Source organism: Agelaius phoeniceus, chromosome 1 (genome assembly GCF_051311805.1).
Source record: "Agelaius phoeniceus isolate bAgePho1 chromosome 1, bAgePho1.hap1, whole genome shotgun sequence".
NCBI classification, from domain to species: Eukaryota; Metazoa; Chordata; class Aves; order Passeriformes; family Icteridae; genus Agelaius; species Agelaius phoeniceus.
The window spans coordinates 124,739,309-124,762,682 of record NC_135265.1 but is presented as its reverse complement, the minus strand read 5'-3'; the positions used below and the strand labels follow the sequence as shown (position 1 = coordinate 124,762,682).

Sequence of the window (23,374 nt, the reverse complement as noted above, 5' to 3'; positions counted from 1 at the left end):
CTAGGTCATCCATGTTCCTACAGACAGGAGGATGAGAGCTTAATGATTAAAAAAATTGTTATTCACAGAAAAGGCCCCATCAAATGCCTCAGTCATTCACAAATTAATAATGAATTCAGATACTAGTGTCCACATAGGAAAGAAGAGAGAAAAAAACCCTCCAAATCTTTAGATTTTAAAATACCTTGGTTTAAAATAAAGAGATACTTTTTAAAGACCAGGTAGATTTAAATACAAGTGCAATGAAATGTTTAATTTCTATTCTAATAAATATTCCAGTCTGCCTAACCTTAAACTTAAAAAAAAGTATTCGCCAGTAAAGGGAAAGTTTTCTTTTCTAGAAACTCAAACATGACTTTTTTTTTCTTGGACTGTCAGTGAGACAGAATCAGATTACTTTTAAAATATTAACTATAGAGCTAGAATGATATAAATGGAATTTATTAATGTATATGAATGTGTTGTTACTTATTAATGTAGGTGAATGTATAACTAATATTTCTGATAATTTATTAAAATATTATTTAAAACATTCCATTAGTAGAATCAAAAATATTTTCCTTTTTTTTTTTTTTTTTTGCAGAACATATTTTTCAAGAAATGTAAGTGAACTTTATTTTGATCAGTGAAGGCTAAAGGAAGCTTCTAACCTTTTCTAACCTTTGCTGATCTGATGCTGTTTGTGCTCGGGGGCTGGAGCAGAGGAGGAGCCAGGCTGGAGGTGGCTCTGCCCTCCAGGTGCAGCCTCGCCCTGCCTGGCTCTGCTGTGGCACACACACAGCTGGGGCTGCTCTGCCCTGCCTGGCTGTGCTGTGGCACACACACAGCTGGGGCTGCTCTGCCCTGCCTGGCTCTGCTGTGGCACACACACAGCTGGGGCTGCTCTGCCCTGCCTGGCTGTGCTGTGGCACACACACAGCTGGGGCTGCTCTGCCGCTGCTCTCTGCTTGGCTTCCTTCCCTTTTGGTGCCTGGATTCGCTTTTGCTCCCAGAGAAATCTCTCTGCAGGCGGAGCTAGAGCATTTTGGTGAAGATAATCTTTCTTTTATGATACATCCTTTTTGATCTTTTCTCAGACACGAAGCTGAGTGGACATTAAATCACATTCTTTTGATGTGGCAAGAATAGAGCAGTCTGGTCTCGGTCACATTCCTACCATTCTGACCACTCTTGAATTCCTCTCAGATGGAAACAGAAAAGAATGTTTCCAATGACCTGAGTTAAACTTTCCACACCTGATTATAAACTTATTAATTATTTGCTAATTCTCAGTCATCTTTTTTGGGGCTAATGTTGCTCTTTGCTGTTTTAATCTTGCAATGTAGACAACCACACTGAAATCTCATAAAGCAGATCCCGGAACAGCTCGTATGACATTTCCTCTTCTTAGATAAGGACAGCACAAATGTGGTGGATACTACTGCATGGTAGCTGTGTTGTGTGTTGCTTAATGAAACTAGATCCAAATACTGAAAAAATATCTTCAAGAACTGAAAGGACTCCACCTATTAGATTTAGAACACCTCCTGTTTGCATTCTGGGCTAGATAATTCAATAAATGAGTACATAGTTCAAGTCACAGTTTCAAGAAAAATGTTTAAAATATTTCTTAGAGCTCAGATTTTGGAAAATAGTGGTAAGACAAAAAAAAATTGTATCTTGGGATAGAAGTATATGTTGCCAAATTACCCAATAAATTTTAATTTGGACCCTTAATTTGCAGTCATTCCTGATCTAAATGTCTGTCTTTCCCCCACTTTCAGCAGTGCATTTCCAAAAGTTCAATTCTGATATTTTTTGGAAGCCTTGTTATTTTCTCTTCATTTCTTGAGTTTCACTGGGACTTCTGAATCACAGAATCAAGAATTAATACTGGATGTGAAGCCTCCCTTGCAGGAATATGAATTTTTCTAGAATGTAAACAGAACTTTCTCTCAAAGGGCTATCACTGGAATAAGAGTGAAAATTAAAAACACAGGGACCTCGAAGTCCACAGAAAAGGGAGTGAGACAATAAGAAGCAGGAAAACCAAAAGGATCCTTAACCATTCACCTGGAAATTGCAGAGGAGATAGTTTCTGTGCTGCGATGCATTTCAGCTACATCCACAACTATTTTAGCAGTCAAGGTGGAGTTGTGTTAAGTTTGCCCCATGCCCTGTTCAGAGCTTCTCAAAATACTTGTTTTTGTGGTGTTTGGGTTTTTTTTTCATTTTTTAAATAATGTTTCCAGCACTTGATTTATATGAAAATGTTATCTTCCAACTCTGAGTTCTTACCAGGACACTGTTTGCTTTTTAAGAACTGTGCATGTGTTTTTTCTCACTTGGTTTTGATGAGTTAGGAGCATGCATGGGAAAAACTAGGTCAAAGAGACATGAACTTGACAAGAAAGCAAAACTATGAGTTTGGGAAAGGAAATGTTTTGTTTCAACAGCTATTTTACTACTTCAAAAATATCATTGAACTTACACATGTAAATAATGGAGAGGTTTTGCACACATGTATGCAATTATTTAAAGATTTATTGGCTTATCAGGGAAAGCTTTCCTGCAGCTGGAAATGCTTCAGTGAGCTGAGTAAGTGTGGAGTGATGGGGACTGTTTCCAGAACTGTGGTATCCCAGAGGTGGCCAGACAACAGAGCAGAGTAAGGAAGGTCTGCTTTCAGGAAGGTCTGGAACATGGAACATTTAAGGACATCTGTAGAAGGCTAAATCATTGCCTTGTCATTACACAGGAGGCAGCTGAGAAAGAAGAATGCCTTCTTTTTCCTTCTGGTGGGGAACAAGTCACTGAGCCTTTTTTCACCATTTCTGTTTTAACCAAGGCAAATGCATTCATCCCTATTGAATGCAGGACTCTGGCAGGAGAGAAGCAGCTCTGCACTGCAAGAAGGAGCCCCGTTCACAGGAGGAAGAAGCCTCCTTACAGGGCTCTGTGCTGTGTGCACCTGTAGCTACTCGAGGGTCAGAAGTCTCATCTAAGAAGATGCAAAAAGAGGGAAGGATGGATCAATAGCCCGAGGCAGCCACTTCTCTTCACAGCTAAAGAAACAGTCAAAATCAATGGCTAAGATGCAATGCCCTTCAGTTGGCTAAAATTAAGGGAGGTGAATCCCAGTCAACTCCTACTGTCCATGTGCAAATGTGCAAGGATGCTGGGGTATTTTTCCATGCAGCTGCACCAGGCCCTTTTTGGTTGTTGTTTGTTTAATTGGTTGTTGGATGTTTTTAAGTGTGTGCGTTCCAAGGAAAGCTGAGTGGAAGGAAATGGCAGGAAGTAATGTTGTGTAAAGAACCCAGCAGGAAATGATGCTGAGAAGATGTGTAATACGTACTTGGTTATTAATGAATGATGTATGAGAATGGTGCTCACCAGACCTCTTTTCACAGTGGTCATGTTTGGTCATTGCTGGAGGCTGAGAAGAAAAGTCTGGGATTCCCTTTAAAACAGTCAGTGCATGAGGTTTTTAACAAGAGCTGGAGAACAGAATAAAAGGAGTAAATTACAGCAAAACAGCGAGTGGATATGGAATATTACAGCAGGCTAATGATGAGTATGTGCCCCATGTGGGGATTCAGACAAGAGATGTGACAGATTAGATCTCCAGTGATCTATTCAGTGGGTCAATGTCTAGAGAATATGACAGCACCTATGTAATTCTGAGAGATGAAAAGGTGAAAGAAAATGAAAGCAAATGCTTTTATGAGATGAAAAAAACTCCCTCACAATTAAACAAAAAACTTATATTTGTTAGTGTAATTTATTTTTCCACTTATTTATACCTGATTGCTATGTTAAAAGTTAAGCAGTTTTTACTACTTGTAATTTTGGTTCTTTTATGAAATACACATATTAATGGAGTAATATGCCCCTTTATCTTGTGAATTCCTGGGAAATTAAGAACATGAATTGAAATCTAAAAATAAGGCAATGACTGATTACTTTCTTTTGATTATCTGGTGATTAATTTATCAATATATAATATAAGAGAAATTTGAATTTTTCATTATATTTTAATTTTTAAATTATTTTTTCATTTTTTATTTTTTGTTTTCATTTTTTTATCCTACTTCTTATCCTGGGTACAGTCACCATCACATACATGCCCTGAATTTGAGAATAAAAAAATCTAACTTGCCGAGTGCTAGTGGAAGTGCCTCATGTACTGATGTAGTGAGGAGGATCAGCTGGGAGATTGTGGTCATGGGAGGGAATGATCTGGGCAGGGATGTAGCCTTTTCCTGACCTTCATCATGCTGCTGCAAAATAATTCCACTGGGCTGTCACTTTGCTCCCTCTCATCACCCCACTGCTGGCTTTTCTTTTTATATCACATTAAAGGTGAAGCACTTCACTTCACCTTCGAGGCCCTTCAAAGCTGCACCTTCCCTACAGATCACCTATAGTTCACCGAAAGTGTGATCTCCTAGCCCTGATGGGTCACTGGTGCCAGCCAGCTTCAGCCTGCACTTGTTAGCATTTCAAAGGAGCACTCTTGTGTCTTCTCTCACTGCCTGCAGGAGCTCTCTGCACACCTCAGTGGAGCTGCCTCATTACCCTCTACCACACAGCATGGAAAGCTCTCCATGGGCAGAGTGCTTGTGACAGGAGAGTCCCTCTTGGCTGTGCTGCCCACCCTCTGTCCCATCACTCCCATCTCCTCCCTGCTGGTTGTCTCTTCTCTTGTGTTGTCAGACTTTTGTCCTTTTTACCTCTCTGACCCTGTACAGAGCTAAACAAATAAAACCCTTGTTGATGATTCCTGGGCACTCTTGCAATAGTAGCTTGTAAGAATAGAAATGTGACTGAATTTAGTTAAGTCTTGGTGGTAGAAATTCATTACAGAATTTGTCAGACACATGCTTTGTTCAATAAGATGTATTTCTGTCCTACTAACTTCAAAAGGAGAGGGTGTATATTTATTTTTAAATCTGTGGTTAAGTATCTGGATGAATCATGCTGTTAAATAAGCTGTAATTTTGGTGTCATCAGCCCCTGCTTATGCAGGTCCTCATTGTCACTCTGGCTCTGAGCTGCTTGCAGACACTTCACAGGGGATGCCGTGGCCCCAGTGGCAATTAACCACACAACAGGAAAGGTGGGGAAGGCTCTGTTCTAGGGCTGGTGCTTGGCAAGGAGATCATGTCTTCAATTCAGGGTTAATTACAAATAACCTCTGTGGTTGCATAGCTGCATCCATCCATGTGGGAGTAGAATTGAAAGGAATTGGAAAGTGATATATGGAGATCAAAGGGAGGCTGGAGGCCTGGAAAATGAAAATTATCTAGCACCTCTTAATGTGCTTAAGCAACCTATCATGTTATAGAACAAGAACATAAGCTTGTCTTCTGACAGACTGGTGTGACCTTTGTGATTTACCCCATGTACCCAATGCAGAATAGGAGAAAATGTGTTCTATATAGCAGGGCAAGGCAAAAGAGAGCATTATTAATTGCTTTGAATGTGTGGAATAATATACTTTGTGATATATATAAAATGCAGCAGCTGAGTGTGTTCTGCAGAGATGTAAATAGACAGTAATTGTACTCTATAAATTTCTGTCTTATTTATGGAAAGCTGATTGTATTTTGGATTTTATTGCTGTTCAGGATGTTAACTGTGCACTCTGCTCATGTGAGGTTCCTATTTTGGATCCTGCAAAATATGGGCTTTAATAAAGCAGCAAACCAAAATCTAAAGAAACCAAAATGAACAATATGGAATGAATGCACTCTTCAGAAATGCTTAAATGTAGGCTGGACTGAAATCTTCTGTACCTCTTGGCACCATTGTAGAAAGTCAGGATATGATGTGAGCTTGTGAGGTTAATTAGTCTGAAGCTGCTAGGGACTCTCTGCACCTCAGTTTTGCCCTTTAGGCCATGTGACACATAATTCCTTGAGAATTATGAATTCTTCATAAATATTCTTCATATTCTTCAAGAATACCTTGAGAACAAGGCCCTGCTGTTCCCTCCTGCCTTGCTGACTGCTCTGCCCCTCTCCAGGCAATATCCAGCTCCAGAGGAGCAGCTGGTCACCTCCAGTGTGCTCAGTGCCGTGGGACACAGTGCTGTGACAACACTGCAGAGCTCCCATCTCTTTCAGGTATTGTTTTTCACTCACATTTTTTAACCAATGCACAGCCTTTCCAGCCTTGTCAGAAAGCTCTTAAGGATATAAAAGAAAATTATCTTTTATAAAATAGTTCATAAAACAAGAACTTTAATTTCTGCAAGTTTCTAGAACAACTGCTTTAGAACACTATTTGTTTATCTAAGCTTTTTAAAATACAGTTTAGAAGGAGTTTTGAGGATCATGGGTTTGTTTGTACCATGATAAATGAAACATTTTTAAGACCACATTGGAGAAATACTGTATTTCTAACTTAAAGTGAGAAATAAACAGGGGTTACCTTTAAATAAAGGAGAAGCAAGACTATTTGTGATTCCCCAGTTATTTCACAGTTATCTTCCTAGATAAAAGGTACCTATTTTAAAGTGATATATAGTGGCAAAAATGTACAAGAATGAAAAATATAAAGGGCAGATTAAAAGTGATGTCTTAGTTACTAACTGTGACAAATTTTCTAGTAAATTAGGAAATCAGAGGTTTTAAGCTGAGTCAATTTTTATCCAGTAGAAAGACTGATGGATGCAAATCCTCACCCAGGAAACCAGGACATTTGCATTTTTGCAAGTCACCTGCAGTGATTCTTAGCAGAACTTTCTGTGTCAGAATGTTTGCAAAAGATTGCCTTTGGAGGTCATTCCACATCTGAAATAGTGGCATTAGTAGAAGCAAGTGAAATTGATGCTGTGTACATATAAAGGCAATCCTTATAGGCCAACACATGGCCAAGGATGATCCATCATTAGTTAGTCTGTAGGTTCAACAGATGTCCAGACCACCAGGCTCAACTGGCTCTACCCAGCTTCTCATAGCCCTGTCTGTGTGCCCTGTTTCAGCACAGATCCAGACACCAAATCTTTGTATTTTAGGTTAGCCTATGTCTAATCCTTGTTCCTTTCATGGAGGTTGGACCTACATTGTAAGTTTGCCACCAACCCTGTGTCTGTCTCCACCTCCAACAGTTCTGTGGGGGAATTCCTGTATGGACCCTCATCACCAGGTTAATCACCTTGCCTTGTCTGGGACTGTTAACAACACCTCTCCCGACCACTGTGACCTCTGTCCCAGGCAGATCCTGTGTGACTCTGCTGGGAAGGGCCCAGCTGCCAGCTCCAAACCTGTGTGGACTTTAATGGTACATCTCTTCTGAGCTTGGCAAACCTTCTTCTGTGTGAGTCATACCCTGGATGTGCATGCTTGTGTGCTCCTGGAGGATAAACAAAAATTTCATGCTCTGACCTGAAAAGCTGTATGAAAAGCCAAAGTTTCTTCTGCAATATGAGGTATGCTGTATAGCATTGCAATGGGACACCTGTTTGTAAATTTTAGGGGCATTGTCCCCAGTGCAAGATAGAGCTGCCTTTTCATCCTAAGCTATGTCAAGGGAGAGAGAGAGAAGAAGACAGATGGCTAAAATAGATTTCTGCTCTTTAATGCTTTCTGAAGGATCTTTCCTCTTGTCAGTGTGTACAGGACCTCAGGAGAGATGGTGGCTTAACTAAGGATTTCCTTTACACAGGCTGCTCCCTGTGTGAAGGAAACACACCATGTAAGACCTGAGGTAGAATGTTTCAGCCCCATGTTTTGAATTCCAGTACAGTAATGGCAGAGCTTTCAGTTCTTTCAAACTGGAGTTTGTGTCTGTAAGTAGAATCACACAGAATCACAATATCATTGAGGTTTAAAGGGACCTCTGAAGGTCGACTGGTACAACCCTTCTTCTCAAGCAGGCTGTCCAGAACCATGTCCAAATGGCTTTTGAATATCTCCAAGGATGGAAACTCCACAACTTTTCTGGGCAACCAGTACCACTACTTGGTCACCCTTACTGTAAAAAAGTGTTTCCTGATCTTGACAGGGAATGTCCCATGTTTCAGTGTGTGCTCATTGCCTCTGATCCTGTCACTGGGTACCACTGAGAAGAGCCTAGGTCTGTCCTCTTTGCCTCCTCTATTCAGGTATTTATAGGCATTAATGAATTCACTTCTGCTTTCCAAACAGCCCCACCTCTCTCAACCTCTCCTTACAGAATGAAGAGATGCTCCAGTTACTTAATGAGGTTTGTGGCCCTTTGCTGGACTCTTCAGTATGTTCATGCCTCTCATATACTGAGCAATGCAGAAGCAGTAGCTACAATCTCTGCAACACAAAACGTGTTCTATGGAGGTGTTGACTTTGGCTATAGCATGAGGCAGGATGGAATGGCTGATTCAAAGAAAATGCTCTTTGAAATCCGAAATTATTTCAGCCCATCCAGGGTCTTGACCACCTTCAGCATATACAGGAGCAAAAACCCATTGGCTTTCATACCTCAATGTCTCTTGATGAGTTAAGATATTAAAGTAAATAGTCATGGCTGACATGGTCAAAAGCACTTTGGAGTATTTTCAGAACTTTAGGATCATTTGAAAACATTCATTGTTTGAGATTTAGAATGGATCTTTACTAGAATGTCATGAGAGATTTCAGTCACACCAGCAGCTTCCATGGAGAAAATTTCCTGATGTGTCATTGTGAGATCACTGTCACATGTACCAAACTGAATAGCCAAAATCTACTTGTAAGCATATTAAAGCACATAGGTAACCATATACTTTCACACAGTAATGTGGTTAGGTTTGCAGTGAAATTTTTATACAGACAATTTAGTGATGACATTTATGACAGCTAAAATTAGATTTTAGTTCTAAATTTGTTAGAATATCTATTTAGGAAAAGCAGGGAAAAAAGGAAGATCAGTAAGAATATTCAGAACAAAATGCACTAAATAGAGGAGTATTCAGCAATACATTTCATTAAGTCATTTTGTGCATGCACCAGAAAGTAGAAGGTACAGGAAAAACTGCAAGAACACCACAGACTTAAAGGAAAACAAAACCAAACCAAGACAAATCAAGGTGGAAAATATGATTGCATTGTGGCCTCTGGACTTCAATTTCATCTTCTGGCAAGATTACATATTGATGAAAACACAGGTATTTGTCCACTGAAAATGAGCTAATGGCTCATTCAGACATCATCTGCAGTGCTGCTGGGAGTCACAGCAGAGTGGCAACTCTGTGGACCACCAAGTCATATTAAAGGGTTGCAGAATGCTGCAGCACTGAATGTTTCTTATTGGGTGTTAATATGTCTCACTGAAGTCATGGTGCCATATATTGAATCAATCTGTGTCTTATATAAATAAATGCAGTAATTTCATTTTGCATGGCAATTACTTTTTATGTTAGTTTCCTTTGGGAGCCATCAAATTATGTTTTGACAAAGCTAACAGCCTTAGATAGCCAAAGCATCACTGCTCATGAGAAGTGGGTGGTGTCTATTCATCTTTCATCTCTTGTCAAAAGATGAAGCAATTTGAAAAGCGATATAAGAGTTAAGAAATTTTAAAATAGGGATATCTATCTAATGGAGTTTTTGTGAATGACAGAAACAAAGCAAGTTATCAGTTTGGCTTAACCTTTGTAATCTCAGTTACTAATACATTGAAGAAAAAAATTTTTGAGTGTGTGCAGTAAGCAGTGAGTACAAAGGACTACTTCAAATGCTGGATATGGTGAACTTTGCATATATTTCTAGAAAGTAGAGAGATTTCATGGCAATTATAGAATGTATTCTTTACATATTTTCTGTTATCAAAAAGAATACTGAAATATATATTTACCATACATATTGTAAATATTAGCATAATGCAACATTTAGAAAAATCAAAGGGAATGGAAGTGCCTTTTAGTCAGAAGAAGTCAAGGTTATGCTGACATTGTCCAACTTTTCTTTATTTTATGGTTTAATTTCAAAATGCAATTCTGATAAAACCCCTGGTACAGAAAGACCTGAATCAATGGGATGTGATTAAGTTCATTGTCTTTTCCTCTTACCATGTGGCCACCCATTCAAATGACAGACTGTGTTATGCCTGGAAGAGTTGTGTTCCTGATTGTGCTGCAGTACTGGCCTATTGGGCCATTAATGTATATTCACAGAATGTCAGAATTCTAAGGTTAGAAAAGACCTTTAAGATCATCTTTACACTTCAGATTTTGTCCCTGACACCAATGTAATTTAAATAGACTAAACTATAATTTTCGTAACAACTGTATTTTATTGATTCATGCTTCCTTTTGCCCTCGAGTTGACTTCCAGTGCAGCCACTCTGAAATGCTGTAATTTATTGAAACTGCCCATGTAGTCCATTAATGAGTCTGAACCAAACAGTTGGCCAATGCCACTGAGCTTTGTTGGCTGTTTTAATGATTATTCCAAATATTGTGTGAGAATTTCCACAGCGATCACAATGTTGTCTCCTTTGTGTCTCTGGCAGCAGCTGTGTTTGTCCTCTCTGGGATTCTTCATTCCAGTGCATGCTATTGATGCATGATGATCATCTTTTTCTGGAGTAGGCATGTAGAATAAATGAGCTCTACTGTTCACTTTTTCAGCCATAATCTTATTATGTAGATCTACATTCGTGAGCTTTGTAAGAGAGGTTGCAAAAACTTTTACATAGAAGAGTAGGCACTTCAAATCAGCCTTTGAAATGAGAATTCCTGCTTATGAGACTAGGCATGGCTGGGTGAGATTCTGTGCAGTTCTGGGCATATGGATAGGAAAAGATGTTTTTATTGATGTAGTGAGGAGATAACCTCTGGAAGCAGTTTGTGTCAATATTTTGTTCTTTGATATCATTTGGACTCATCAGTGAAAAAAATTATGTGGTTAAAAACTTGTGTGCTTCCTGTTTCTTTGTGCTTACTTTGGAGAAGTTTGTTGCAAGTACCATGGCAGAAACTGTTTAGCTTCATGGTAGACCTCATAATCTTTCTTATGCATTTCAAGGATTCTGGTGTTTGAAGTTTTCTACTGCTTTTTTTGTTTCTTAGTGGGTGAAAGAAAGGCAAATTGGTTCCATCACCCACAGAAAGGAATATGCTTGTTTCCCACAGGTTTGTGTCTGGCCTCTTCATTACCTGACATTAACAGTCAATCCAGAGACTGAAGGGGAATCCCTTCACTGACAGCAAGACAAAACCTAAATTGTTGGATTGAATATCCCTACATCTCTGTGTCTGTGCCTGTTCAAGGCCTGACAGTGCTGGCACCTGCTCACCACTTTGTAACACCTTCTGGATTAAAGATGTGGGAAAAAAGCTTCTCACCTTAGTACAATCCTCAGATTATCATTCTTTATTGATTTTTCAGGTAATCAGCAGTGAAATTGCAACAAGAATTCCAAGGGTAATCAGGAGAGACTTCATGGACTTGGAATGAGTGGGTAAGTGATCAGGAGCACAAGCAGTGGCTCCTCTGTCTTTCCAGTCTTACTCCAAGAAGGACATTGAGGTGCTGGAGCGTGTCCAGAGAAGGGCAATGGAGCTGGTGATGGGTCTGGAGCACAGGTCTGATGGGGAGAAGCTGAGAGAGCAGGGCTTGTTTAGCCTGGAGAAAAAGAGACCATCACTCTCCTCAACTGCCTGGAAGGAGGTTACAGCCAGGTGGGGGTTACTTCTCCCCAGTAACAAGGGGCAGAACAAGAGGAAATGGCCTCAAATTGTGTCAGGGGAGGTTTAGGGAATATTGGATTCTAGGGAATATTTCTTCACTGAAAGGGTGACTGAATTGATACAGGCTGGACCGGGGAGTGGTGGATTCACCATTCCTGGAGGTTTTTAAAAGACTTGTAGATATGGATCTGGGGGACTGGTTTAGTAGTGAACTTGTCAGTGCTGGGTTAACCATTGGGCTTGATGCTCTTGGGGTCTTTTCCAACCTAAATAACTCAATAATTCTACGAATCATCTTGTAATAGTAATTCTCATCTTCCTTGAAAACCATCATCTGTATGATATGCTAATGATATCCAGAAACACTGTATTTTGAAGCACTTAAAGGCAGGTCATTAAATTTACTGCTGTTCTAAGAAATGTTTTATTCAGAGTACACCCACATAATTCATTATGCTGCTTTTACCTCTTCAGCCAAATCTATCTCTCACTATTCGATTCACCAATGAGATATTTTTCAAGTTAGTGGGAAAAGTGACTGGAAAAAAGTCACACCTGCCACACCAAAAGAGAGAAATATGTAAAAATACTGATAATTATTTATGTTTTGTGCTATATTGTGCTTTCAGCAGCCAAAAACAACCCAAAAAACCAAAACTCCGAGAGAAATTTGCACAAACAACACTAATGGGACATGTTCCAGAAAGAAAAAAAAAATGTTTGCAAATAGAACAGACATCAATATGATTCTTAAAAGTAATACTGTGTGTTTCCTTCCAAATAATTCCATTTGAGGAATTCAAGGTCACATACTGATGATAAGTAGACATAAATTATTTTGCTATCAGGCAATCTTATGATTATGTTGCTGTTTAAGAATGAAATACAGACACCAAATTTGAAAAATGGGTTATTCATTCACTGGGGAGTTCTGAATTGTATTTTTGGAAATTGAACAGAACTATTCTCAAATTCATGATGACTCTGAGTACACCCTGCAGTTTCATAATACACTGTCAGAGAAAGTCAGCCAAGTATCTCTAAAAATTCTACAGAAAGGAAACTTTAGTTTTGTGAATAAGACAATTTAGACTCTATTTGAGTTTAACTTCTTTCTTAACTTCTGTTTGACTTTCTAAACTTCTTGAAGACCCTAAAGATTTCTGATGGCAATAACAGTTAATATTTTGCAATGGGTGGAAGACAGAGCTGGGAAATGACAGAAGGTCTAAAAAAAGGAATTTACTGCACCAAACACACTTTCTGAAGCAGAGACATGAATGCTGAGAAAAACTAAAGATGACATAGACTGTCTGAGCAACAACAAAAAACATTAAGGAAAAGAATGTGAAATTGGAAAGAAGCTTTTATTTTTTACCTCCGTATGTGCATCTATATACACATTTATATATGCACAGCACCATGTAAGCCTTCATGTGTTTGGGTGTGTACATACAGCCTGATGCACAGAAGCAAGGATTTGCCTTATTCTTTTGAGAAGAGAATGGCTTGAAATATTGAGTCAACAAGGCAGTAATACCTGCTTTAAAGAACCAGGAACTGCAGTAAGAAAAACTATGATATGTTGCAATGATATGTTGTTCCACAGGGCAGAACAGAAGGTGCTCTTCAGAAGACATAGGGACTTGAAGTACTCTCTTTTTACTTGGCCATTTATTATGAAAAACCTTTAGGGTCTTAATAGTCTTGGAGGTTTCTGTCCCTCTTTCATTTTTCATTAAAAATGCCAATTAGATAGGAATGTCTATAGTATGAACTACCTATTTGGAGCACCAGGCTAAAATATGGACATAAGATGTCTAATTTGTGCACTTAAATGGAAAAAAAATATTTTGCAAAGAAAAATTAGCAATGTTGAGAAGAATGTCTTAAACCTTGGAAGTGGAAACTGATGGACCCTGAACAATCAAATTTTTCTAAATTATTATAAGTGGCTTGTATTTGAAATTTACAGAGAATAATGAAAATTGAGGCAGCAAGAACTTCAGCTCAGTGATTAGAACCCCACTGTAGCTCTACAGGTGAAATATAACCAAGTGACCCATCTCCAGTGATGTCTTTTGATATGGTTCAAATAGTGAAGATTCAAAAGTCTAATAACTTAGGAGAGTTGCTCTGTATTTTTAAGTAGAATGTGAGACAGTCTTTTTGTTTGATTGTTACTTAAAGAAATTCAAGAAGAACTCTGAAGCAATTTACCTTTTTAGAGATTGTAAAGGTTCGAATAATGTGCTTAATGTTTTCTTTGGGAATTTACAAAAGAAACTATTAATTAGTAGAAGAATATAATTATCTTTTGTTCCTAGAGAAATGTCCCTACATTCTGCTGGTTGTAGAACAATAAATTAATACCCATACAGTCAGGACCTACATAACTCTGCATACTGCCTTGTTAGGGATGAAAAAAATGTTATGACAGATCTGTAGTACAAACTCTGGGCAGCAGTGAAGACTCCGATTTGTTTACAGTAGAAAAGATGTGAATAATGTACCATCTAGAAAAACAAACAAGAAATTGAGCAGCATGATTGAAAAATTTTATTATGCTCTCCAAACATTTGTTTCAGTATCAGTTATTTACTTGCTGTCTCAATTGTCTAAATAGACCAAATTTCAAATCCTACCCAGTGAGAATAATAACCAAAAGAATGCCTTAGTGCACACAAGTTGTAAGAGAAACAAGACACAAATGTTAACAAATGAGTATATATTTTTATGATCTCAAGTCCATGTATCCATCCAAATTGGCTTTGATGTTGACCCTTGAAACAACTTGGTTTGCATACAGTAGTAGAGATTTGCCAGCACTTTCTTAACATCCCAAGACTGCCAACTGAAGACTATAAACTGAACAAAATTTAATTTTCATGCTCTGGATCAGGCAAGTTAGCACTTGGTCCATGGTCTGCTGCAGGCTGCTCTAGGATCGGGCGAAAGAACAAGAAATAATACATGTTCTGCTTTTTTTTCTCTCTTTTCTTTCTTTTTTTTTTTCTTTTACTTTTTGCGGTGCCCTAGAAGCACAGAGAAAGAATATCTATGTGGGGAAAGAAACAGACACGCCTCACTTTGGTTAGTCTACCTGGAAAAAGCTATAAGGTTGGAGAGCTTTGCAGTGGGTTGTCAGAAGGAAATATGAAGGAAATGGGTGGATGGTGGGAAAACATGATCTGGAGACTTAAGGAGAAGAATAATCTCCTAGAAAGATCTCATGGTACATTTTCATGTTTTTTCATAGCAACAAAAAAGCTGTTTTTTGTTGCTATGACAAAAGTAGCTATATCAAGGTTCAGTGCACAGACAGCCCTCCAATCTTTACTTTTAGAGTGAGGCAGGAACACAAGTGATAAAGTAACAAGAGGGAGGAATAGTCCCTTCCTTGTGACAGGGGCTGTTGTGCAGGCCTTTGCATATCATGAGAGTTGCTTTGTGTATGTTCTTGAATGGGAAATGGAGCCCGTGTTTCCTGCTCTTCTCTTTGAGTTGAATTGAATCCAGCTGTAATATTTCAAACTATTTTCTTCCGCTTTTCTTTTGAGATGGATAATTTGCTGCAGAACCCCTGAAATGTTATAGATAATTTTCATTTGATAAAACATTTTGTGCTCATTGTTTGCAGAGGTTACTCATATTTAAGGATCACTGCTGTGTGTAGCGGATGTGGGAGGTGTCCCCACACTTTCAGGTGCTCCTTCACAAGCTCATGCACAGCCACCAGTGCTTCAAGGTGTGCCTGCCTCAGCACAGACCATAACCATGGCCACTGGTGCTTTGAGATGCACCTGCTCTGGTATGGACTTTTCCATGGCCACAGACATTTTGGGGTGCCCTGCACCCCTGTGGGCTCATCCACAGGTCACAGAACCTTCAGCTCAACTTCACACTGGGTTTCCAGCCTCTCCAGCTCAGCAGCACAGGCACAGCAGTGATGCCCTGGCTGTCCGCCAGCCTGGGCACATCACAATTGCTATTATCAAAATGTTCCCAGGCACAGCAGAGGAAGAGAAGAAGCAGTGGAAGCAAAAAATAGCCACTAATGAGCACTAGACTCTAAAGCATAGTCAGGCCAGCAAGCCCCATGGCAAGCACAGGAGCTTGGCAGTTGATATCTAAACAGCAACACCAACTACAAATTAGATCTAGCACAGTCCAATCAACTCTGTCATCATGTCATCATATGTCATGAATGCTTTGAGCCCCACATTATATTCTGATAAGGAATGTTGTGGTTTAACTCCAGGTAGCAACTAAGCATGATCCAACCACTTCTGCCTCCCCCCCCCACCACTGGGGTGGGGTAGAGAATCAGAGGAGTAAAAGCAAGAAAGTCATGGTGAAATAAAAGTTTAATAGATAAAAACTGTGCATGTAAACAGTGCAAAACAAGGAATTCTTTCACCATGTCCCATCATCTGGAGGAGGTTCAGCCATCTCCAGGAAAGCAGGGCTTCATCACGCGTAACAGTTACTTGGGAGCACAAATGTCATAACTCCAAGGATCCCCTCTTCCTTCTTTTTCCCAAGCTTTATATTCTTTTGCACAGAATAGCATGGTCTAGGATATCCCTTTTGTCAGTGGGCACCAGCTGTTCCAGTCATGCTCCCTCCCAGCACCTCATGCACCCCCAGCCTGCTCACCACTGGGCCATATCTGCCATGCCTTTTTTATATTGTAAAGTACAATTCACTGAAAACACCCCATTTCAGCTAAACTTCTATTGAAAAATGCTTCTCAGGTCCAGGATGGAGCTTTATATCGCAGGAAGGTCAACCCTATCAACCCGTCTTCATGTAGAGTCTGGTCACTGTGGTTCACTCATGCCAAACATTAGGACTCAAGTTTCTGTTTTAAAGAGTCTACCACATCCTGGAGGATGATATTGTTCCTAAATTACTGTGTGGTTTCTCTTGCCCACATTCAAACCAAAATAAAAATATTAAAAAACCCAACCAACCAACAAATGAAACCTGCAAATGTCATTAAATTATTATTGATCATGGGTCAAAAAACAACAGGCTGAGGTTTCTAAAGCCATGTTTATGCCAGTATTTCAAAATAGCACTGAACTGCCTGCACCCATACATTCAAATACTGCAAAACTAGTGGCTACCTCCACAATTGTAACTGGAATTTGGCCCTGACCCTTACCAGTTCCTGTGTTGTGGATGGGAGAGTGCCATGTGGCCCTGCTAGGATTTGGTTTAGATTTTTTAAATATTAAGAGGATCTTCTTTTCTTTCTTGAGGATGTTGCTTATTGCTGCAAAATTCCCAGGAGGTACACACTAAAAATGTCTCTGTACAAGAAAGTTGCTAATCTCCCAAATTTATCAAGCAGACACTCAGAAAAATGGTGCAATTAGCTTAAAAAGGTTCCATGCAGCTTTTCAAACTGTGGTTCAATTTATTTCTTTCACTTTTGAGCTGAGATATGAAATACATCTAAACTAGAAAAGTTGTCAGAATATTTTAAATTGTTTTCCAATATTTACTGATAAAGTAGTGTAATTTCTTTCACTGTCCTTTTTGTGTGTACTTTCTGTTAATCTCTGAGGATCAAGTGGCAGTGATTATCTAATGAGAATGGTCACAGAAAATATGAACAACATAGTGGAAAAGTGGTTTTGTTCGTACTAGTAGTAGTGCTCATGTAATTTTTATCACTTAGAAGAAAAAACCTAATATTCAGATAATAAGCAGTCGTCTTTTTGTATACTCTATCCCCTTTCTCATAGAGCAGTTATGGAAAACTATGCTCAGAAGGGCTAGTAAAGAATTTCTTATTGTGATCTTGTCCTATGTTGATGGGAGAAAGTGGTGAATTTGTGTTTGCATCTTTTCACTGAATCACAGAATTGTTGAGATCGGAAGGGACTTCTGCAGATAATTGAGTCCAACTCCCTCCCCAGGCAGGGTCGTGTAAGGCAGGTGGTCCAGGAATGTGTCCAGGTGGTTCTCTGGGTTTTGAATGTCTCCAGAGAGGGAGACTTGCCAGCCTTCCTGGGCAGCCTGTTTCTGTGCTCTGCCACCCAGAATGTAAAGAAGTTCTTCCTCATGTTGAGGTACAACTTCTTGTGTTTTAGTTTATGGCCATTGCTCCCTATCCTGTCACTGAGCACCACTGAAAACACTCTGGCACCATCCTCCTGGCACCTGTCTTTGAGGTATTTATATTCATTGATGATCCCCTCTCAGCCTTGTCTTCTCCAGAATAAACAGGCCCAGCTCCCACAGTCTCTCATAATAAGAGAGATGCTCCTGACTCCAAAATTATTGTCCCTGCAAAAACCCTTGCAGAGGGACTTCAGAGCTGCTTAAGATGTTGCCAGTTTGGACTGTATGTTATAATCTGCTTCTTAAAGCAGGATCATTGATTTTTTCCTCTCTATATAGCAAAAGTCCTGGCAGCATACCTTTGCCTGGGTTGCTACCTACTGGAATTCATTGTGAACCATGGAGCATGTCTGAGTTCAAAGTCCTCCATCACCCTGGGCTGGCTTTTGGTCAGGCTTAGAGAAACAAAATAGACATTATATATATACAATATAGTAGAAAAAAGGAGCCCTTCACAACCTGCTTGTCTCTACTCCACAAGAGAAAGGAGAGAATAAATTATTCATTGTGAATCACTCAGCCTGCCTTGGTAGGCAGCCTTTCATGGTATAACAACTTTAAATGAGCTGCTCCCCTTCCCTCCTCTCAAAAGTGCCACCAGCTCTTAATGCATAGTGACACTCAATTAACATGATAGGCACATGACCTAAATGCTAGATATGGCCCACTGAAGACACCACATTTTTTAAATACTTGTGAATATTTTATATATATTCTTGCTTTTCCACAATCAAAAGGGAAAAATAAATGTTCCAAAGTACTTTGTGTGTTAAAGAAAAAAAAAAAAAAAACAAACCAAAAAAAGAGAGAGAACATGCTCACTGTAAAGCAGTTTAGTACTGAGGGTATTCTCTTAGAAAATAGCACAACCTACCTGCAGGCAGGTAGAGTGCAGAGATCACTAGGCTATTAGCTGTTCCATAGTGAAATTGTCCTTTTTTTCTGTCTTTGCCATAAGAACTATAGTCTAAAATCATTGGACTTATGAAAATAATGGGGAAAATTTTCCTTAAGCACTTTCAACTTCAGTCATTTGTCATTTTCACATGACAAGCTATTTCATGGGAAAATGTCAGAAGAGCTTTCAGTTTGAGGCTTTGAAGTTGATACTGTTTCCCTACCTAAAGTACAGTTTTGTATACTGAATTTTGGTTGGTTTGCAATCTGTCCTCTTCCTTCCTCTTTCTCCCCCCTCTCTGCCCTTTTATCTCATATGTCTTCTGTCCTCTTTATTGCCACACTGTAAATGTGAATGATCATGTTCTTGCATGCCAGGACTTAATAATTTGCCATTAGATCATGCAAACACTGCTTTAACATAACTCACAGCATACTTAACCCCCCTCTGTCTCCTTTTCTTATAGATAAAACCAAGGGAAAATTTCCACTGACCTTAACAGTGTAAGAAAACAGACTTGGATTTTATAGGTTTGAACAGGTTAGTGCAGGGCTATTACTCTAGCTGAATGTAAATACCATCAATCATCTTTACAGTTTTCATCCATTGTAAGTGATTCATCAGGCATTAATTCTTTCTTTGCAGACACATTTTTTATCCTCTGAACTTCTCCTGGGTAAGCTCACCTTGGCCAGTGGGGTGAGAACTTTTGTCTTTGAGGAATGTCTTTACTTTTTCTTTTGCAGACCTTTTCTCCTCTTTCCTTTTTGCAAATGTCTAATGCGTATTTTCTAAGGTGTGGTGGAATCATACAAAAGCAAATAGCTGATAAGCTGTGGCATTCACATTCTCTGAAAAAAATTCCTGCGCCTAGGATTTTTCTTCTGGGCAGCTGAGAAGCCTCAGAGAAAATGAATACAATTATTATCTCACTTGCTTCTCCTGTGTTTTGCTCATCTGGAATGTGTTTGGAGATTGTTTACCCACAGGTGATTGCCTGATTGGATTCTGGTGTGAGTTGTTTTGACTCTTTGGCCAATTGGGGCCAAGCTGTGTTGACACTCTGGAAAGAGTCATGAGTTTTCATGATTATCTTTTTAGCATTCAGTAAGTATCTTTTCTGTATTCTATAGTCTAGTCTAGTCTAGTATAGTATAGTATTCTTTAATATAAAGTAGTATAAAAAAGTAATAAATTAGCCTCCTGAGAAGAGAGGAGTCAGATGCATCATTCCTGCCTTCATCGAGGCATTCCTGTAGATACAATAATAAGTGGCTATGGGGAAGGTGTCCTGGCCAGCAGACTGAATGGACTCCTGGCAGAAGAGGTCCTGCCTGCTGCCAAAGGCTTCCCACATAGCCCCAGGCAAGCAAGTAAATTCCTCTGTTCATCAGGGAAATGGAAGATGAGATTCTGCTTCCATTTCTAGTTTGTGTACACTGTGAGGACCCTAGAGTGGCCACTACATTTACATACATTTCCTAATATGTATGTGTTCCTCACAGCTTGGTCTGCATCCCAGAATTAATTACAAAGGTGAAGATCAGGGAGAAAAGAGGGAGTTTGAAAATAATTCCTCTTGATGCTTCATCTCCATAATCTCAGACCACAGTTCCAAGCAATCTCTGCTCTAACACTTCTGTGTTCTCAAATAATATTATTAATTTATGACTGAAGTCACTATTACAATGGCACAGCTCATGATGATTTTCATTCTGCATTGTTGCTTCAATGAAGTAACATGGGTTTGCTTGACTTCAAATCTTCCAGATTGGCAATCTACAAGAAACTGATGGAAAACTGCAAGTTCCCTCCCTGAGGCAGCCAACCAGGAGACAGTGGCATTTGGCACATTAGCACAGCAGTGCACAAAATGGATTTCAAGTTTCTCCCCATTGATTTCCCATCTGAAGCCACTAATCCATCCCAGCTATAGTTCCAATGCCACCACAGGAAGGAGCAGTTATAGACTCTCAAGCAGAACTGTTTTCCCTCAGCCATGTTCTCTCTTGTTCTCTCAGAGCTGACACCTCTGAATCAGATGTTGCTTTCCTTCACAGCCCTGTTTGACAGACTGCATTGCTTTAACACCTAGTGTCCAAAAGTTTTATCAAATGACACTGATTAATTTATTGAGGATAGTCTTCCTTTAAAGCTGCCAGCTTTCAGTGTGTTACAGCACCAATCTGACCATTTTGGAGCCACTGGGGTTGACCCTGGGCTCCCTTACACTCCTTCAGAACAATGCAAACTTTGAATTGTGTTTTCTCAGAACTTTTACAAGTCCAAGGCAACCCTATTTATGTACATAGACATTTGTGTGACAGTTGTTTTTCTTCTTATTTTTGGCCAGGAGAAAATAGTTCTTTCCCTGTTGAAATATGTTTTCTTCCTTCTGTTGTGCAGAACATCATCTCTTATAGATGATCTGTGGAGTGCTTTTAAAAGATGCTACGCTGAACAAAACATGCTAACATATAGTTTTAGTTAATCATCCATCTGGAAGGGCAGAAGTGTAGATACACCAGTGTTAGCAAAAACCATATAATTTTGAGGCTGATCACTAAAAGGTTGGATAATTCAGTACAGCAGCCTTTTATTAATATTTGAGTTACAATATTTGCTCTTCTTGTTGTTCATTATTTGCATTTCTGAAATTACAGTAGGGGTGTACCTTTCCTTTCATTTAGCATGTGATGAGAAATTTGGTGGAGCCCCCTGCTTGCTATACCTGAGGCAGGAGGCACTAATTTTTGAAGGCTGGGGCACTGTAAGACATGATCTAGTGACATTTCTGTCTTTGGCTGTCTTTGGTGCCCTCTGAAAGGTTATAGCAACATTTTGCATCTCTTTGGAGAGCTGGCATTTCTCATTCCAACTAAAGGCTCTCCAAGAACTGGCTTTTCCTGTGGAAAACAAAGGAAAGAAAAGAGCAGTAGGAAAATCAGATTGCAAGTCTTTATATTCCTTAACTCTGGTTCCTGGGTTTTTGGAGGACAAGAGTTTGTTTTGTTTGTGCCAGCCATGAAAGAGCTGTCAGGCCAAGGAATCAGATCCATGTTAGAGGGTGCATCACACTGCCTTTTCCTTCCCTGTGTAGCACTGGCTTTCCCTGACTCACCAATGGATGCAGTGGCTGCTCTTTCTCCCTCAACTGTGCTCCCCTGCAAGCAGCAGCATTTGGGTGAAGTCTGCTCCTTGAGTATCTGCACATCCCAGCCCAACATCCCTGCTTCTGCTTCACCACCAGATGCATCTGGGAAACCTTCCCTAGCACTGTAGCCACCAGCCAGGACAAAATCCTCTTGAGGTGGCTGCTGAGCTTCTTAGGAAATCAGATTGGCTCCTGCAGGCAGGAAGCATATGAAAAGTCATGGAAACATCTTCCTTCCTTGGTACCTCCCACCTACATCAAATCTGCTTGGAGTTTCCCCAGACCTGCCACAGGTCTCTGAGTCTCTTGTGCTAGTGCTCTGTTCACAGCTTCTCATGAAACCTTTCTGAATACTTCTCAGGGATCATACCAGGGGCCTGCTTATGTCAGTACTGCAGAATTTCTTTGTTGGTGTTGCAGGTAAAAATTATTTTTTTCTTGAGATAGCAATTGATAGTTTTGCCTCTGAGAAGCTCTGAGTAAGGTCTGTGCCATCATATAACCTGGATCCTAAAACCTGGAAATATCCCTATGGATCCATATGGAAACATGCCTGTGCACATCCAGGTATGGACTCTGACTGAGTTCTACTTGGAGTGCACTTTAGTCCTCAAGGATAGGGGACACACAGAGCAATTTGCAGACCTTCTAAAAGCAATTATTCCTTAGGTATTGTGAGAAAAACACAGAAATAAATGGACTACAGAACATCTCTGCACAAACACTATTCACTTTGTAAAGATTTTTTTATTGTAGTTGAGCAATTTTGAGCTTGTGACCAAATATTAAAGAAACTGTTGTCTTTTTCTGTCTCTTCCCCATACATGTTTTATTTTCTGGAACATGAATCCTCTTTTCAGCAGTAGATCTTATAGATGGTATTCTAAAATTATTCATATTGCTTGAATAACTCTTATGATAAATGGAGATTTCTGAGGGAAGATCTAATGACCATTCATTTCAGAGACTATGGTATCCTGGACGATTGGCATGAAGGATAACTGTTACTGCAGGATTGGATAACCTTTCATTTTATAAATGTGTTAGGGTTGAAGGAATGAATTCTCTATGTGAAATGTAACAGATTTAAAAATGTTCAATTTAAATATTTTTATTGTGGGAGTGTATTTTCATGAATATGTTTAGTCTGATTAGGTTTAGCTTTGTTCTTTTTGTGATCACTTCCTCTTCAGCCTTTTTATTTTGCCATTCTGTTCTTAAAAATTTCTATTATTTGTTAACAAATATTTTTACCCATTATCCAATATCTATTGCAGATGTTATTTTCTGTCTCTGTGAGGGAGAAGAGTAATAAAAATTGAGTGTGAAGGAATCCAGGGAGCATGTGGGATCTGGTTTATTCTTGCATAGACAACTAAGAACAGCAGCATTGCCAGGTTAATGATTAAAGGCTCAGGGAACTGAAATGCATTCTCATCATGTTTGCTGGGCTGCTATGTTTTGATAAACAAACTGCCCTGATGATAGAACTTCAAATTTAATCATGAAACCTTAAGATGATTTATTTCACCCTGTGGTGACTACTGCCACT

The 23,374-nt window shown here is 39.4% G+C and overlaps 1 long non-coding RNA gene across 1 annotated transcript in view; it reads left to right on the top strand.

Moving 5' to 3' along the window:
* Window positions 1-23,374, top strand: part of LOC143696127 (uncharacterized) — a 105,495-nt gene that overhangs the window by 65,531 nt on the left and 16,590 nt on the right. Inside the window, exon 4 of the long non-coding RNA XR_013185539.1 lies at window positions 11,334-11,406. This is a non-coding gene — a long non-coding RNA (uncharacterized LOC143696127). The remainder of the gene's footprint in view (window positions 1-11,333; window positions 11,407-23,374) is intronic.